The sequence below is a fragment of the Carcharodon carcharias genome, chromosome 7 (assembly GCF_017639515.1).
Source record: "Carcharodon carcharias isolate sCarCar2 chromosome 7, sCarCar2.pri, whole genome shotgun sequence".
NCBI lineage: Eukaryota > Metazoa > Chordata > Chondrichthyes > Lamniformes > Lamnidae > Carcharodon > Carcharodon carcharias.
Window position 1 is genome coordinate 22,464,052 of NC_054473.1, and position 12,591 is coordinate 22,476,642.

A 12,591-nucleotide genomic window follows, 5' to 3' on the forward strand; every position below is an offset into this window, starting at 1 on the left:
TTACACAGCACAGTGCCCTGATCATCTCATTGTCCCAGAGCACAATGTCCTGATCATCGCATTGTTACTCAGCACAGTATCCTCGTCATGTCATTGTTACACAGCACAGTGTTCTGTTCATCTCATAGTTACACAACGCAGTGTCCTCATCAACTCATTGTTACACAGTACAGTGTCCTCATCACCTCATTGTTACACAGCACGGTGTCCTCTTCATCTCATAGTTACGCAGCACAGGTTCCTCATCACCTCATTGTTACACAGTAATGTCCTTTTCATCTCATTGTTACACAGCACAGTGTCCTTATCACCTCATTGTTACACAGCACAGGGTCATCATCACCTCACTGTTAGGCAAGACATTGTCTTCATCAACTCATTGTTACACAGCACAGTGTCCTCATCACCTCATTGTTACGCAACACAGTGTCCTCTTCACCTCATTGTTACACAGCACAGTGTCATCTCTACCAGATTGTTACACAGCACAGTGTACTCTTCACCTCAATTTTACACAGCACTGTGTCCCCTTCACCTCATTGCTACACAGCATAGTGTCCCCTTCACCTCAATGTTACACAGCAAAGTGTACTCATAACCTCATTGTTACACAGCATAGTGTCCCCTTCACCTCACTGTTACACAGCAATGTGTCCTCATCACCTCATTTTTACACAGCACAATGTCCTTATGATCTCTTTGTTACACAGCACAGTGTCCTGATCACCTCATTGTTACACAGCACAGTGTCCTGATCACCTCATTGCTACAGACGACAGTGTCCTCATCACCTCATTGTTGCAGAGCACAGTGTCTTCTCCACCTGTTTGGTACACAGCACAGTGTATTCTTCACCTCAATTTTACACACCACAGTGTCCTGTTCACCTCATCATTACACAGCACAGTGTTCTGATCACCCGATTGTTTCACAGCACAATATCCCAATAACCTTGTTGTCACACGGCAGTCACCTGATCACCTCATTGTTACAGATCACTATATACTAATCACCTCATTGTTGCACAGCACAGTGTCCTGATCACTTCATTGTTACACAGCACAGTGTCCTCTTCATCTCATTGTTATACAGCATACAGTCCTGAACGACTCATTGTTACACCGCACAATGTCCATATCATTGCATTGTTACACAGCACAGAATCCTCATCAGCTCATTGTCACACATCGCAGTGTCCTAATCACCTCACTGTTACACAGCACAGTGTCCCCATCAACTCATTTTTATATAGCACGGTGTCATCATCACCTCATTGTTACACAGCACCATGACCTCTTGATCTCTTTGTTACACAGCAAAGTGTCCTCATCACCTCATTGTTATAGAGCACAGTGTCCTCTTCATCCCATTGTTACACTGCACAGTGTCCACTTCATCTCATTGTTACACAGCACAGTGTTCTCTTCACCTCATTGTTTCACAGCACAGTGGCCTCATCACCTCATTTATACACTGTACAATCTCCTGATCACCTCAATGTTACACAGTACAGAGTCCTCATCAGCTCATTGTTACACAGCACACTGTCTTGATCAACTCAGTGTTACACAGCACAACGTACTGAGCACCTCATTGTTACACGGCACAGAGTCCTCACCACCTCATTGTTGTACAGCACAGAGACGTCATCAACTGAATGTTACACAGCACAGTGTCCGCATCACCTCATTGTTACACAGCACAGTGTCCTGATCACCTTATCGTTACACAGCACAATGTCCTCTTCATCTCATTGTTACAGAGAACATTGTCCTCATCAACTCATTGTTATGCAGCACTGTGTCCTCTTCATTTCATTGATATACAGCACAATGTCCTGAACACCTCATTGTTACACAGCACAGTGTCCATATCAATGCATTGTTACACAGCACAGTGTCCTAATCACTTCATTGTTACACAGCACAGTGTCCTAATCAACTCATTGTTACAGAGCACAGTGTCCTCATCAACTCATTTTTTTCAGCACAGTTTCCGGATCACCTCATTATTACACAGCACAGTTACCTCTTCAACTCATTGTTACACAGCAGAGTGTCCTGATCATCTCATTGTTACACAGCACAGTGTCCTCATCACCTCTTGGTTACGCAGAACATTGTCCTCATCGCCTCATTGTTACACTGCACAGTGTTCTCTTCAGCTCATTGTTACACAGCACAGTGTCCTCATCACCTCATTTATACACTGCACAATCTACAGATCCCTTCAATGTTACACAGCCCAGAGTCCTCATCAGCTCATTGTTATACACCAAAGTGTACTGATCTCCTCAGTTTACACAGCACAGTTTCCTCATTACCTCATTGTTACAAAGCACAGTGTCCTCACCACATCATTGTTACAGAGCACAGAGACCTCATCACCTCATTGTTACACAGCACGGAGACCTCCTCAATTTAATGCTACACAGCACAGTGTCATCTTCAACTCATTGTTACATGGCACAGTGACCTCATCACCACATTGTTATACAGCACAGTCTCCTCTTCATCTCATTGTTACACAGCACAGTGTCCTCATCACCTCATTGTTACACAGCACAGTGTCCTAATCACCTCATTGTTACACAGCACAGTGTCCTCATCACATCATTGTTATACCGTACAGTGTCCTCTTCATCTGATTGTTACACAGCACAGTGGCCTCATCACCTCATTGTTACACAGCACAGTGTCCTCATCACCACATTGTTACACAGCACAGTGTCCTCATTAGCTCTTTGTTACACAGCACATTGTCTTCATCACCTAATTGTTACACTGCACCGTGTCCACTTCATCTCATTGTTACACAGCACAGTGACCTCTTCATCTCATTGTTACACAGCACAGTGCTCTCTTCACCTCATTGTTACACAGCACAATGTCCTCATCACCTCCTTTATACACTGCACAATCTCCAGATCACTTCAATGTTACACAGCACAGAGTCCTCATCAGCTCATCTTTACACAGCACAGTGTCCTCATCACTTCATTGTTACACAGTACAGTGTGCACATCATCTCATTGTTACACAGCACTGTGTCCTCTTCATCTCATTGTTACACATCACAGTGTCCTCATCACCTCATTGTCACACAGCACAGTGTCCTGATCATCGTATTGTTACACAGCACAGTGTCCTCGTCACCTCATTGTTACATAGTTCAGTGTCTTCATCAACTCATTGTTACACAGCAGATTGTCCTCTTCATCTCCTAGTTACACAGCGCAGTATCCTCATCACCTCATTGTTACACAGCAGATATTTTTCATCACCACATTGTTACACACCACAGTGTCCGCTTCACCTCATTGTTACACAGCACAGCGTCCTCTTCACCTCATTGTTACACAGAACAGTGTCCTCATCACCTCATTTCTACGCAGCACGGTTTCCTCATCACCTCATTGTTGCACAGCACAGGGTCCTCTTCACATCACTATTACCCAGCAAAGTGTCCTCATCACCTCATTGTAACACAGCACAATGTCCTTATGATCTCATTATTACAAAGCCCAGTGTCCTCTTCAGTTCACTGTTACACAGCAAAGTGTCTTCTCTACCCTACTGTTACACAGCACAGTGTCCCTTTCACCTCACTGTTATACAGCACAGTGTCCTCTTCACCTCATTGTTACACAGCACAGTGTCCTGACCACCTCATTGCTATACAGCACAGTGTCCTCTTCACCTCATTGTTACACAGCACAGTGTCCATTTCACCTCACTGCTATACAGCACAGTGTCCTCTTCACCTCATTGTTACACAGCACAGTGTCCTGACCACCTCATTGCTACACAGCACAGTGTCCTCTTCACCTCATTGTTACACAGCACAGTGTCCTGACCACCTCATTGCTACACAGCACAGTGTCCTCTTCACCTCATTGCTACACAGCACAGTTTCCTCTTCACCTCATTGCTACACAGCACAGTGTCCTCTTCACCTCATTGTTACACAGCACAGTGTCCATTTCACCTCATTGTTATACAGCACAGTGTCCTCTTCACCTAATTGCGACATGGCACAGTGTCCTGACCACCTCATTGTTACTCAGCACAGTGTCCTCTTCCTCTCATTGTTACACAGCACAGAATCCTCAGCTCTTCATTGTTACACAGCACAGTGTCCTGATCAGCTCATTATTACACAGCACACTTTCCTCATTACCTCATTGATACAGAGCACAGTTTTCTCATCTTATCATTATGATACAGGACAGTGTCCAAATTAATCATTGTTACACAGCACAGTGTCATCTCTACCAGATTGTTACACAGCACGGTGTACTCTTCACCTCAATTTTACACAGCACTGTGTCCCCTTCACCTCATTGCTACACAGCACAGTGTCCCCTTCACCTCACTGTTACACAGCAAAGTGTACTCATCACCTCATTGTTGCACAGCACAATGTCCTTATGATCTCTTTGTTACACAGCACAGTGTCCTGATCATCTGATTGTTACACAGCACAGTGCCCGGATCATCTCATTGCTACAGACCACAGTGTTCTCATCGCCTCATTGTTACATAGCACAGTTTTCTCATCCTATTTTTATTATACAGGACAGTGTCCTAATTCATCATTGTTACACAACACAGTGTACTCATCACCTTATTGTTACGTAGCACAGTGTCCTCATCACCTCATTGTTACACAGCATTGTGTCCTCATCACCTCATTGTTACACTGCACTGATTCCTCATCACCTCATTGTTCCCCAGCAAAGTGTCCTCATCACCTCATTGTAACACAGCACAATGTCCTTATGATCTCATTGTTACAAAGCACAATGTCCTCTTCAGCTCACTGTTACACAGCAAAGTGTCCTCAACACCTCAATGTTACACAGCACAATGTCCTTATGAGCTCATTGTTACACAGCACAGTGCCTTGCTCATCTCATTGTCGTAGAGCACAATGTCCTGATCATAGCATTGTTACTCAGCACAGTGCCTCTCTTGTCCGTTTCATCTCATTGTTACACAGAATAAAGTCCTTATTGCCTCATTGTTACACAGCACAGTGTCGTGGTCACCTCATTGCTACAGACCACAGTGTCCTCATCACTTGATTGTTACTCAGCACAGAATCCTCATCACTTCATTGTTACACAGCACAGTGTCCTCATCACTTGATTGTTACTCAGCACAGTGTCCTGCTTACCTCATTGTTACACAGCACAGTGTCCTGATCACCTCATTCTTACACAGCACAGTGTCCTCATCACTTGATTGTTACTCAGCACAGAATCCTCATCACCTCATTGTTACACAGCACAGTGTCCTCATCACTTGATTGTTACTCAGCACAGTGTCCTGCTTACCTCATTGTTACACAGCACAGTGTCCTGATCACCTCATTCTTACACAGCACAGTATCCTCATCACCTCATTGTTACTCAGCACAGTGTCCTCACCACCTCCTTGTTGTTCGGCACTGTGTCCTCATCACCTCATTGTTACACTGCACAGATTTCTCATCACCTCTTTGTTACACAGCACAGAATCCTCAGCTCTTCATTGTTACACAGCACATCGTCCTGATCTCCTCAAAGATACACAGCACAAGTATCCTCTTCAGCTCATTGTTAGACAGAACAGTGTCCTCATCAGTTCATTGTTACACAGCACAGTGTCCTGCCCACCTCATTGTTACATAGCACAGTGTCCTCGTCCTGTCATTGTTATACAGGAGAGTGTGTTAATTACATCATTGCTACACAGCACGGTGCCCTCATTATCTCATTTCTACGCAGCACAGTTTCCCCATCACCTCATTGTTGCACACCACAGTGTCCGCCTCACCTCATTGTTACACAGCACAGTTTTTTGATCACCTCATTGTTACACAGCACAGTGTCCTCTTCACCTCATTGTTACACAGCACAGTGTCCTCATCACCTCATTTCTACGCAGCACAGTTTCCCCATCACCTCATTGTTACACAGCACAGTGTCCATTTCACCTCATTGTTATACAGCACAGTGTCCTCTTCACCTAATTGCGACATGGCACAGTGTCCTGACCACCTCATTGTTACTCAGCACAGTGTCCTCTTCCTCTCATTGTTACACAGCACAGAATCCTCAGCTCTTCATTGTTACACAGCACAGTGTCCTGATCAGCTCATTATTACACAGCACACTTTCCTCATTACCTCATTGTTACAGAGCACAGTTTTCTCATCTTATCATTATGATACAGGACAGTGTCCAAATTAATCATTGTTACACAGCACAGTGTCATCTCTACCAGATTGTTACACAGCACGGTGTACTCTTCACCTCAATTTTACACAGCACTGTGTCCCCTTCACCTCATTGCTACACAGCACAGTGTCCCCTTCACCTCACTGTTACACAGCAAAGTGTACTCATCACCTCATTGTTGCACAGCACAATGTCCTTATGATCTCTTTGTTACACAGCACAGTGTCCTGATCATCTGATTGTTACACAGCACAGTGCCCGGATCATCTCATTGCTACAGACCACAGTGTTCTCATCGCCTCATTGTTACATAGCACAGTTTTCTCATCCTATTTTTATTATACAGGACAGTGTCCTAATTCATCATTGTTACACAACACAGTGTACTCATCACCTTATTGTTACGTAGCACAGTGTCCTCATCACCTCATTGTTACACAGCATTGTGTCCTCATCACCTCATTGTTACACTGCACTGATTCCTCATCACCTCATTGTTCCCCAGCAAAGTGTCCTCATCACCTCATTGTAACACAGCACAATGTCCTTATGATCTCATTGTTACAAAGCACAATGTCCTCTTCAGCTCACTGTTACACAGCAAAGTGTCCTCAACACCTCAATGTTACACAGCACAATGTCCTTATGAGCTCATTGTTACACAGCACAGTGCCTTGCTCATCTCATTGTCGTAGAGCACAATGTCCTGATCATAGCATTGTTACTCAGCACAGTGCCTCTCTTGTCCGTTTCATCTCATTGTTACACAGAATAAAGTCCTTATTGCCTCATTGTTACACAGCACAGTGTCGTGGTCACCTCATTGCTACAGACCACAGTGTCCTCATCACTTGATTGTTACTCAGCACAGAATCCTCATCACTTCATTGTTACACAGCACAGTGTCCTCATCACTTGATTGTTACTCAGCACAGTGTCCTGCTTACCTCATTGTTACACAGCACAGTGTCCTGATCACCTCATTCTTACACAGCACAGTGTCCTCATCACTTGATTGTTACTCAGCACAGAATCCTCATCACCTCATTGTTACACAGCACAGTGTCCTCATCACTTGATTGTTACTCAGCACAGTGTCCTGCTTACCTCATTGTTACACAGCACAGTGTCCTGATCACCTCATTCTTACACAGCACAGTATCCTCATCACCTCATTGTTACTCAGCACAGTGTCCTCACCACCTCCTTGTTGTTCGGCACTGTGTCCTCATCACCTCATTGTTACACTGCACAGATTTCTCATCACCTCTTTGTTACACAGCACAGAATCCTCAGCTCTTCATTGTTACACAGCACATCGTCCTGATCTCCTCAAAGATACACAGCACAAGTATCCTCTTCAGCTCATTGTTAGACAGAACAGTGTCCTCATCAGTTCATTGTTACACAGCACAGTGTCCTGCACACCTCATTGTTACATAGCACAGTGTCCTCGTCCTGTCATTGTTATACAGGAGAGTGTGTTAATTACATCATTGCTACACAGCACGGTGCCCTCATTATCTCATTTCTACGCAGCACAGTTTCCCCATCACCTCATTGTTGCACACCACAGTGTCCGCCTCACCTCATTGTTACACAGCACAGTTTTTTGATCACCTCATTGTTACACAGCACAGTGTCCTCTTCACCTCATTGTTACACAGCACAGTGTCCTCATCACCTCATTTCTACGCAGCACAGTTTCCCCATCACCTCATTGTTGCACAGCATAATGTCCTTATGAGCTCATTGTTACACAGCACAGTGCACTGATCATCTCATTGTCACAGAGCACCATGTCCTGATCATAGCATTGGTACTCAGCACAGTGTCGTCTTGCTCTCATTGTTACACAGCACAGAATGCTCATCACTTCATTGTTACACAGCACAGTGTCCTGATCACCTCATTGTTACACAGCACAGTATCCTCATCACCTCAATGTTACACAGCACAGTGTCATCATCACTTGATTGTTACTTAGCACAGTGTCCTGCTTACCTCTTTGTTACACAGCACAGTGTCCTGATCACCCCATTGTTACACAGCACAATATCCTCATCACCTCATTTTTACACAGCACCTTGTCCATTTCATCTCATTGTTACACAGCACAGTGTCCTCATCCTGTCATTGTTATACAGGAGAGGGTCCTAATTATAGCATTGCTACACAGCATGGTGCACTCATCACCTCATTGACACACAGCACAGAGTCCTGAACATCTCATTGTTACACACCACAGTGTCCTCATTACCTCATTGTTGCACAGCACTGTGTCCTCATCACCTCATTGTTACACTGTACAGATTCCTCATCACCTCATTGTTACACAGCACAGTTTTTTGATCATCTCATTGTTATACAGCGCGGTGTCCACGTCACCTCATTTTTACATAGAATAGTGTCCTTATCATCTCATTGTTACACAGCACAGTTTTTTGATCATCTCATTGTTATACAGCGCGGTGTCCACGTCACCTCATTTTTACATAGAATAGTGTCCTTATCACCTCATTGTTACACAGCACAGTGTCCTCATCACCTCATTGTTACACAGCACAGTTTTCTCATTGTATCATTGTTATACAGGACAGTGTCCTAATTCATCATGGTTACACAGCACAGTGTCCTCTTCACCTCATTGTTACACAGCACAGTGTCCCTATCACCTCATTGTCACAGAGCACAACGTCCTTTTCATAGCATTGATACTCAGCACAATGTCGTTTTGCTCTCATTATTACACAGCACAGTATCCTCATCACTTCATTGTTACACAACAGTGTCCTCATTACTTCGTTGTTACGCAGGACAGTGCCTGTTCACCTCATTGTTACACAGCACAGTGTCGTCATCACCTCATTTTTGAACAGCACCTTTTCCGTTTCATCTCATTGTTACACAGAACAGAGTCCTCATCGCCTCATTGTTACACAGCACAGTCTCATGATCACTTCATTGATACACAGCACATTGTCCTCTTCACCTCATTGTTACACAGCACAGTGTTCTGATCACCTCATTGTTACACAGCACATTGTCCTCTTCACCTCATTGTTACACAGCACAGTGTCCTGATCATCTCATTGCTACACAGCACAGTGTCCTCATCACCTCATTGTTACACAGCACAGTGTACTCTTCACCTCAGTTTGACACAGCACAGTATCCTGATCACCTCACTGTTACACAGCAAAGTGTCCTCATCACCTCATTGTTACACAGCACAGTTTTCTCATCCTATATTTGTTATACAGGACAGTGTCCTAATTCATCATTGTTATACAACACAGTGTACTCATCATCTCATTGTTACATAGCACAGTGTCCTCATTACCTCATTGTTACACAGCACAGTGTCCTGATCACCTCATTGCTACACAGCACAGTGTCCTCAACACCTCATTGTTACACAACAGTGTCCTGATCACCTCATTGATACACAGCATAGTGTCCTCTTCACCTCATTGTTACACAGCACAGTGTCCCCTTCACCTCACTGTTACACAGCAAAGTGTACTCATCACCTCATTGTTGCACAGCACAATGTCCTTATGATCTCTTTGTTACACAGCACAGTGTCCTGATCATCTGATTGTTACACAGCACAGTGCCCGGATCATCTCATTGCTACAGACCACAGTGTTCTCATCGCCTCATTGTTACATAGCACAGTTTTCTCATCCTATTTTTATTATACAGGACAGTGTCCTAATTCATCATTGTTACACAACACAGTGTACTCATCACCTTATTGTTACGTAGCACAGTGTCCTCATCACCTCATTGTTACACAGCATTGTGTCCTCATCACCTCATTGTTACACTGCACTGATTCCTCATCACCTCATTGTTCCCCAGCAAAGTGTCCTCATCACCTCATTGTAACACAGCACAATGTCCTTATGATCTCATTGTTACAAAGCACAATGTCCTCTTCAGCTCACTGTTACACAGCAAAGTGTCCTCAACACCTCAATGTTACACAGCACAATGTCCTTATGAGCTCATTGTTACACAGCACAGTGCCATGCTCATCTCATTGTCGTAGAGCACAATGTCCTGATCATAGCATTGTTACTCAGCACAGTGCCTCTCTTGTCCGTTTCATCTCATTGTTACACAGAATAAAGTCCTTATTGCCTCATTGTTACACAGCACAGTGTCGTGGTCACCTCATTGCTACAGACCACAGTGTCCTCATCACTTGATTGTTACTCAGCACAGAATCCTCATCACTTCATTGTTACACAGCACAGTGTCCTCATCACTTGATTGTTACTCAGCACAGTGTCCTGCTTACCTCATTGTTACACAGCACAGTGTCCTGATCACCTCATTCTTACACAGCACAGTGTCCTCATCACTTGATTGTTACTCAGCACAGAATCCTCATCACCTCATTGTTACACAGCACAGTGTCCTCATCACTTGATTGTTACTCAGCACAGTGTCCTGCTTACCTCATTGTTACACAGCACAGTGTCCTGATCACCTCATTCTTACACAGCACAGTATCCTCATCACCTCATTGTTACTCAGCACAGTGTCCTCACCACCTCCTTGTTGTTCGGCACTGTGTCCTCATCACCTCATTGTTACACTGCACAGATTTCTCATCACCTCTTTGTTACACAGCACAGAATCCTCAGCTCTTCATTGTTACACAGCACATCGTCCTGATCTCCTCAAAGATACACAGCACAGTATCCTCTTCAGCTCATTGTTAGACAGAACAGTGTCCTCATCAGTTCATTGTTACACAGCACAGTGTCCTGCCCACCTCATTGTTACATAGCACAGTGTCCTCGTCCTGTCATTGTTATACAGGAGAGTGTGTTAATTACATCATTGCTACACAGCACGGTGCCCTCATTATCTCATTTCTACGCAGCACAGTTTCCCCATCACCTCATTGTTGCACACCACAGTGTCCGCCTCACCTCATTGTTACACAGCACAGTTTTTTGATCACCTCATTGTTACACAGCACAGTGTCCTCTTCACCTCATTGTTACACAGCACAGTGTCCTCATCACCTCATTTCTACGCAGCACAGTTTCCCCATCACCTCATTGTTGCACAGCATAATGTCCTTATGAGCTCATTGTTACACAGCACAGTGCACTGATCATCTCATTGTCACAGAGCACCATGTCCTGATCATAGCATTGGTACTCAGCACAGTGTCGTCTTGCTCTCATTGTTACACAGCACAGAATGCTCATCACTTCATTGTTACACAGCACAGTGTCCTGATCACCTCATTGTTACACAGCACAGTATCCTCATCACCTCAATGTTACACAGCACAGTGTCATCATCACTTGATTGTTACTTAGCACAGTGTCCTGCTTACCTCTTTGTTACACAGCACAGTGTCCTGATCACCTCATTGTTACACAGCACAATATCCTCATCACCTCATTTTTACACAGCACCTTGTCCATTTCATCTCATTGTTACACAGCACAGTGTCCTCATCCTGTCATTGTTATACAGGAGAGGGTCCTAATTATAGCATTGCTACACAGCATGGTGCACTCATCACCTCATTGACACACAGCACAGAGTCCTGAACATCTCATTGTTACACACCACAGTGTCCTCATTACCTCATTGTTGCACAGCACTGTGTCCTCATCACCTCATTGTTACACTGTACAGATTCCTCATCACCTCATTGTTACACAGCACAGTTTTTTGATCATCTCATTGTTATACAGCGCGGTGTCCACGTCACCTCATTTTTACATAGAATAGTGTCCTTATCACCTCATTGTTACACAGCACAGTTTTTTGATCATCTCATTGTTATACAGCGCGGTGTCCACGTCACCTCATTTTTACATAGAATAGTGTCCTTATCACCTCATTGTTACACAGCACAGTGTCCTCATCACCTCATTGTTACACAGCACAGTTTTCTCATTGTATCATTGTTATACAGGACAGTGTCCTAATTCATCATGGTTACACAGCACAGTGTCCTCTTCACCTCATTGTTACACAGCACAGTGTCCCTATCACCTCATTGTCACAGAGCACAACGTCCTTTTCATAGCATTGATACTCAGCACAATGTCGTTTTGCTCTCATTATTACACAGCACAGTATCCTCATCACTTCATTGTTACACAACAGTGTCCTCATTACTTCGTTGTTACGCAGGACAGTGCCTGTTCATCTCATTGTTACACAGCACAGTGTCGTCATCACCTCATTTTTGAACAGCACCTTTTCCGTTTCATCTCATTGTTACACAGAACAGAGTCCTCATCGCCTCATTGTTACACAGCACAGTCTCATGATCACTTCATTGATACACAGCACATTGTCCTCTTCACCTCATTGTTACACAG